Here is an 8107-nt window from a genome sequence, read left to right on the forward strand (position 1 = left end):
TATTGAATCAATTATTTATTTATTTATTTATTTATTTATTTGTAAAGCAGGAAGTCCCCCGTTGAGATTTAGCACATGGGCTGCTGGGTGTGTATGTTTAGCTTCCCTCTGAGCCCTGCCAACACCACCTTGGCCAAAGCGGAGCACTGACTCACAATGCCTTGTTGGAAATAGGTGGGGTAGGAGTTCTGCTCTTCCCTTACTCCACTGACAACTTCCCAGTGAAAGTGGGGCACCAAACCCCTGTCTTGTTGCATCTGAGTTGGGGTACAAACCCGTCTCAATCTGCTGATACCACCTGCTGGGGAAAATGGAGCACCATGTGCTTTTGCCAGGCAGGAGCTAGAAGGTCAGCTCCCCACTCCAGCTATGCCAAAACCATCCTGCAGGGGAATTGGAATGATGCCTCTCATGTCCATGGATTATGAAAGGTTGAATGGAAAATTAACTCTTTGTTTGCTCAGCTCTCCTGAAAACCATGCAGTTTTTCTGTGTTTGGCTTAAGTAGGACAAAATTGCCAACAAGGCTTTCCATTGGTAGGCCACTCTTTTTTCCATCCTTTGGCTAGGGAGAACAGGTAGAGCTTTTTTTGCCTGTGAATGTTCATAGTGTTGGGCTAGAGGATTTTACAGTGCCCCGTCTGAGATATGAGAGGAAGTAAAGAAACCGGAAAACTTACCATTGTGTCATTCCTCAAGTTTCCAGATTCCTATGCAGCCCAACTTCTTACTGTCTTACCTTTCAAAATATTACTGTGCCTAGTTTTTGTGACATGTCTAGGATTTTTTAGGGAAACCCTAAAGGATGGGATTACTTCATGTTAGTTGAACTGGAAGTCTCCTTAAAAGGCCATTTTTAAACATTTGCTTAGTTTACTCCCTAGAATCTCCCCAGGTTGTCAAAAGTCATGAATCTTGTATTGTAGCAATTTACAACCTAGACTCTGCATTAAACAGAAGCACAGGAAGATACCTAAACAAATGAATCAGATGCATACATAATAAGAATAACAATACCTTAAGTTTTTATAGGGATTAGTAGTTTATACAATGCTTTATACACACACACACAACACACACTCATACATTTATTAATTAAATGTATATTTACTATATATTCATATCACTTCATAAATATAAATATTACTCTCAATAATGTTACAAGGTAGGTGGTGCAGATATTGTTATTAAAAAAAAAAAAATAAAGGCTGTTTGGTTAAGGTTCTTGCCTAAGGTTGAAAAGTTGATAAGTAGAAGTATTATAATTCTTGTGACTCTTAGTCCTGAGCTCCTGATACCAAACCACACTACCTAGGGTAAATGACCCTTTGTTGTAGTAGAAATCGTGTGCTTAATAGGTAATCACAAAGCATAATTTTGCCTTTTTGAGGTATAGTGGCTTGTGGGTTATAGAGTCAGACAGACTCAAATTCAAATTCCAGCCCCACTATGTCTTATTTGTGTAATCTTGGAGAAGTTACTTCACCCCTCTATACTTCAGTTTCTTCAGCTGTAAAATGGGGATACTATAATAATATTTACTTTAAAAGGTTGCTTTGGATAATCACATATTTAAAGCAAAGTGTCTGGCATATGGTAAGCACTCAATAAATGGAAGCTATTATTATAATTAGGGATAAATAAAGCAAAAAAAAAAACCCCACTGCATTTCTATAATGAGGAAATAATGATTCAGACTCAAAGCTTTCAAAAGCAGAGAGGGTGCATCTGTTCATTCCTGTTTGGTTGTGTCACACCTCACATATTGCTTAATAAACATTGGCATCTCTGTAATTTTAAAACTGGAAGGACCTAAAAGGTCATCTATTTCAAGCTTCTCATTTTATAGATAAAGAAACTTAGGTTGGGAGGGGTTGACTGAATTACTTCAGAGTTACAGTGTTAGCTCCCTTCCTGCTACACCTGGTAAAGCACACAAAAGAGTGAGCAGGAAATAAAATATAGAAAGACACCCTATACTCCAGAAAGAAAAAGACTTGGGTCAATAAAACCTGGGGAGGTGGGGAAAGGTAAAAAAGGTATAAATACCTCCCTAAAATTTGGCCCCTATAATCAAGGGCAATGACTGCATACCATCCTCACAGAGATCTATATGGGGATAGCTTAATTGGTAGACAACAAATTCGAAGTGTGCTGGCCTCCAGAAGTGATGAAGGCTATAATGGAGAAGGTTTTGCTGGTAAGAGAGGCAGTCTGTTACAAACATTAATGGGGTTAAAAGAAGGGGATGGTGGACAGAAGAGAAGTCATTGTCAACACCACCCATCCAATTCCTAACAGTAGGTCATAATGGCAGGCAAGTATCATCTAAGCAGATAGCAAACAGGCGATTAAGTGGCAATGGGCCCCAAACCACAAAGGAGACATAAAAGAAGAGGAAAACATTCACAGTGATATTTTTTGCTTGTACTTGTACTTTTACCTATTTAAGTGGTATTGGTAACAATTTCCAGCAATGTGTGGAGAATTTTTTTTAGCTTGAAAATGATGAACATTGGCTTTTTTTTAAGTGATGAGAAGGAATATTTTTTGTAATTCAGTATTTCATTACACATTTTGTCAGTTTACTCTTGCTTTTATATTAACCATGAGCTACAACGGTGAGCAAATTAGCAGATCTTTTCCACAAGGTCTTTTTTTATGATTATGATTAGAAACAGTCTTTCTTGCCCTAATCAAAGTGAATTTAGCATGAAAGTACATTTTTAAAGCAGTTTTTTAAAGAGTCTCAAATCTGAAAGATGAAATTTTGACTTTTTCTCAGATTGTTTTTTTTTTTTTTTAAGGTTATTTATTTTGAGAGAGAGAGCCTGAGCAGGAGAGGGTCAGAGAGAGAAGGAGAGACTCTCTAGCAGGTTCTGCGCTGTCAGTGCAGAGCGCAACATGTGGTGTGACCCCATGACTGTGCTAAACTGACTGAGCTAGCCAGGTGCCCCTTGACTTTCTCGATCTTGCCTTTGTGTAATATCAGGTTTTTTAAGTATAAACAAGAGTGAAAAGTATTAATATGAGATATGTTGAATAAGCGTGAGTGCTAAGCTCTAGTTATGTGCAACAGCTATTAAACATTTCAAAAGATGTCAAAAGCAGTTCTGGGGCATGTGACTGGGTCAGTCAGAAGACTGTGTGACTCTTGATCTTGGGGTCATGAGTTCAAGCCCCATGTTGGCTGTAGAGATTAATAAAAAAAAAAAAAGCATTCTAAAAACTTTTTTTTTCTTAGAGAAATGTTAAGTGGACAACAAACGCAGTTTACAAAATATATATAAAAAGAGCTATATTTTATGAGAATGCACATATGGGTATATGTGTACACACAGGAAAAACTCTGGAAATTCACCCCAAATGTTAAAACTCATTTTTTTTTCTGGCTTCTGGGATTTCATGAGATCTTTATTTATGTATTTTTTTTTCTAATTTCCTTATAATGAATATGTGTTTTGGTCAGAAGACAAAAGGCATTCTGTTTTCCTTTCTTTTCATTAATGTTTACTTAAATGTTACAGAGAATCCAATTTAAAGTGAAGGGAAAGACCAAGGTCCAGAATGATTGTAAATGAGAGGTTCTTCAGATTGAACAGAATAAGGGGGGCAGGAGTCCATTTGATACTAGAGTGGGGTTTTCGTTTGTGTGTAAATTTTTTTAATGTTTCTTTATTTTTGAGAGAGAGAGAGAGTGCACACAGAGGGGAAGGGGCAGAAAGAGAGGGAGGCAGAGGCTCCAAAGCAGGCTCTGTCCTGTTAGCGCAAAGCCTGACATGAGGTTCGAACTCACGAACTGTGAAATCATGACCTGAGCTGAAGTCAGATGCTCAATGGACTGAGCCACCCAGGTGCCATGTGTGAATTATTTTTTGTTGTGTGGTGAAAATGCAACCATAGAAAAAGAATCTGCAGTTGTTCTGAAAACTGATTTTTCCCCCTCTTGATTCTAGAGATCCTACTCTGAGAAATCAAAGTACAGGCTTAAAGCAATTATGCACTGGGTAGGAAGGGCCAATACAAACTAAAGAGGGAACATAAAGATCTCTGCCCTTACAAGTACTTTTTTTCTCTCCCCGGTTAACTTTGAAGCCTCTTCTCCTCTTATTTATACTCTTTCCTTTAACAAACACCTAAAACACTTTTTCTATGCTGATTAAATAAAAAAAACCGTCAGCCCCGACCTAGGAGCTAACAACCTAATTGAGTAAACAAGGAACATACTGGAAAAATTAACCAAGAAGAGAGGAACACTACGCACTTAGGAATTAAATGACCTAACACAAAGAAGTCCTATAGCAGTTCATGGAGTGGCTGGTAACTCTACTGTGGTCATGGTCTAGATCAGCACTGTTCAATATAATTTTATATAGTGAGAGTGTTCACTCTGTACTGATGAGAACAGAAGCCCCTAGCCACATTTAGTTACTGAGGACTCAAAATGCTGCCTGTACAACTGAGGAACTGAATTTTTAATTTTATTTAATTAAAAAAGTTACATAGAGTTGGTGACTTACCATATTGAAGAGTACAAGCCAAGATCTAGAAGGTATCAATAAAGTAGGACTTGTCTTGTTACCTGAAGAAAGGGGGAGGATTTGAATGGCTGAGGACAAAGAAAGGCATTCCGGGAGAAGAAAAAAACATCAACTGTGCTTACTGCACATTGAAAATGTGAAAGTGTCTAGAGCTTGGATGGGGGGATTGTGATGGGTTACTATACTGGGCAGAGCAGTATAGATGCAGCTTAGAGTTAGGACTTGGAAATGCAGGAACTGGGGCGTATTGGTTATTTCTTTTTAAATTGTGGTATAATTGATATATAACATTATACTAGTTTCAGATGTGCAACACGATTTGGTATTTGTATGATTATATCTGATCAGTGTATAATAATAGTTCTTACCATGGGTCAGGCATTATGTTGAATGCCTTAGACGGATTATCTCATTTAATTATTATAACCACTTTTAAGGGCAATGATTTATTTGGTGTTATTGTAGGGGTAAAAGAAGCAATTATAATCTTGGAAATATCTCAGTAATGGTGAGGATGCAGAAGTTAAAAAGCCTCATTAGGACATTAGGAAGTTAGATTCAATAGAACTATAGATTCGATAGAACTTGACATCTGACTATGTGAATTGAAAAGGGGAGGAGACAACCTGTATCCCTAGGGATACTGCTGAGGACAAAATCCTGGGGAACGCCAATGATTCTGGGTGAATGAAGGCAGTTGACTTAGCAAAGGGATCTTGGCAAGGATGTAGATAGGTGGCAATGGAAACACGTTAGTGGAGTTGAGGAATCTGATAAAGAAAAGGTTTTTGAGAGTCCTATAGGTGAGTTAAAGATGAGGTTAGAGAAGTGGCAGCCATACCTAGGAGTCAAGGTGATGTGGACAAAAACTGAGTAAAAGGGAGACAAGTCGATTTCGAAGGGAAATATCAAAAATTTTTTGACATGTTTACTAGAGGTAATGAGTCCTCTGGATGATAATGTCTTGCTGGTTGGAGGGAACATGAAGCTAGAGTTTATGAAGCAGATCAAGGCTGGGGACAGGCAATTGTAATATGTTGTCCCAGGACAGCAGGTAAAGGGAAACGAGAAGGTTGAGGATAGAACCTGGAGCAAATGCCTACCACCCAGAGGACTAAGTGAGAAAGAAGAGCCAGCAAGGAAGAAAGGGTGACTGAACCATACTAGGGCAATGTCAAGGGAGAATTTTACAGGTGAAAGTGAGTCAGAATTTTCTTGCATTGCAGTGAGGTCAAGGGGGAAAAAAGACTAAGAAAAGGGTGACTGAGCTTATCAACGAGATCCTTGGAGAAGAGGGAGGAACAAGCATGAAGGATTTGTCTGGGCATTTTGGCAGTGAAGGGAATGAGAGGAAAAGGGAAACAGCGTGGGAAGGGATAAATAAAGATTACCCCCCAATTTCCCAGGTAGGTCAGTTCCATTCAGTCTGAAAGCAGAAAGGAGGAACTAGTGCAAAAAGATCTGGATGGAGGTGAGATGAAGCCAGCAGGCCAAGGGCTGGCAACTTCGAAAGGAAAAGAGACTCCTGTTCCTCCGGGTACTTGACAACACTTCACAAAATTGATGGTAGAGAGAGAAATACTTTGAGAAGAGTGGCAGAGGATGCTGGAGCTGGATTTTTTTTTTTTATCTTCTCAGTGAAACTGCAATCAGGGCCATCTGCCAAGAAAGAGAAAGGAAAATGGGTTAGGTGGGGAGGAGAAAGGAGATATATTAACAGCAGTAGCTGGGGCTGCCCTGGAGAATCACCAAGAAATGAATGAAAGGATCTGGGACTACACCAACCTGATTGCATTTTGGGTTGCCATCCCAGATTTACTTCTGGGAACTGACAATAATGACCACCACCACCAGCACTGATATCCTGTGGCTACCGGGGCTTACTGTATTTCCATAAATTATCTCACTTAATTTCCCCAAGAATCCAATTAAGTATTATTAATTCCAATTGTTTGCAGGTTGTAAAAACATAAAATTGCAACACAAAAAAAGTCTCGCCTTAAAAAAAATTCCCTACTACGTTGCCAGGCACAGAAAAAGGCAGGCGATGCTTGCCTTTATGGAGATTTACTGGAGAGGTGCAGGAGAAAAGTAAATGGGTAAATAAATGAACCAGATCATTTTAGTTTTTAATAAATGGTATGGGAATAAGAAAACTGGGATACACTTGATATTATAATAAATATGATAAAGACGATACAGCCATGGAGAAGTGTGGGGAAGGCAGAGGCTTTATCAGTGGTCAGGGAGAGGGCCCTCCTCAGGGGACAAGTGAGATGATGAGAAACGTGCACGGCCCAAGGAAAGGGTAAGTGCAGAGGCTCTAAAGCAATTACTAACGTGTCTTTTGGAGGAATGGTAACGTTTGCGACACCAAACCTTAGTGAATAAGGGCATACAGGCCAAGGTTGGAGGCACCACGCAAGTCCGGGGAAGAATGTAAGCAAAGGCGGTAACTCAATTAGTATCAATGGAATACGGCGCCCGACAGCTGGAGCCAGGCTGGGCCACTCTCCCACGTGAGTTTCCAGGGCGGGAAGCTGCCTGCCAGCGCGGTGGGAAGGCTACCGGTCCAGAAGTCCCAGACCCAGAGGCCATGGGGTTGAGGCCCGCGTGGGGGGTGGGGAGCCAGCGTCCGGGCTTCACCGACGGTCGCGCCGGGCCCTTCCCGGCGCCAGCCCCGCGCAGCTAGCGGGCAGCCCTCCTCCCCCGCCCTCCAGCATCACCTCCGCCTGGGATTGTCGTCAGCTACCCCCGCCCGGCCCCGCTTGGTTTTCCGTCCGGGGCTTTGAGTCCGGCCTCCAAAACTTCGGAATGACAGTGCTCCCAGGAGTAACGGGGAGATGACGTAAATTTTGACCTGGGCGAACTCCTATAGAAAACAGACCTTTCAATCTCGGTCTTGTTTTCCCTCATGGCTTTCCAGAAACAACTTGCTTCCCAGTATGCACACCAAAGTCACCCCCTCCAACAGCGAGACTATTGGTTTGGCCCCTAGACCCGGATTGGCTGAAGGTTTACGCCTCGGCCAGGGATTGGAGGATGTTTGTCCCTTAGGTATACCCCGCGCCCATTGGTTCTTTTTCCCCGTTTCTGGGCGGGGTGGTTGGGATGGTATCCACCCTCTTGTTTACGGAGAGCGTAGTTGTAGCGCTCCGTGAGCTCCGGGGCTGTCTCCAAAGTTCCCTATTTAGCTCCTCGGACCAATTGGGTTCTTGCTCCACCCTCGCCCTCTCCCTTGCACGCTTACTCGCGTGGTACTGCCCACACCTTTAGAGCGGCGGCGCGAGCGGACGCCCGTCGCGTTCCTCCGCCTGCGCTCGCCTGGCTGCTCCCCCTCGGGTGTGCGCTTGGTACGGCCCGCGCCGCCTCTCTCTCCCTTGCTGGGGTGGCTGCCCCCCCCCCTTGGGTCGGCGGCGCTTGGTGCCACCCGGGAGAACCAGGTCATCGGTCGGTTTCCGTGAAAACAAAAACAATCGGCGGCGCTGCGGCGGGCAGCAGAACGCGGCGAGTGAGGACCAGGGTCGCAGGGCCGGGTGGGGAGAGCGAGCGGGAGCGGCGGCGAC

Source organism: Crocuta crocuta, unplaced genomic scaffold, assembly GCF_008692635.1.
Source record: "Crocuta crocuta isolate KB4526 unplaced genomic scaffold, BGI_CrCroc_1.0 scaffold275, whole genome shotgun sequence".
In the NCBI taxonomy this organism is placed as follows: Eukaryota; Metazoa; Chordata; class Mammalia; order Carnivora; family Hyaenidae; genus Crocuta; species Crocuta crocuta.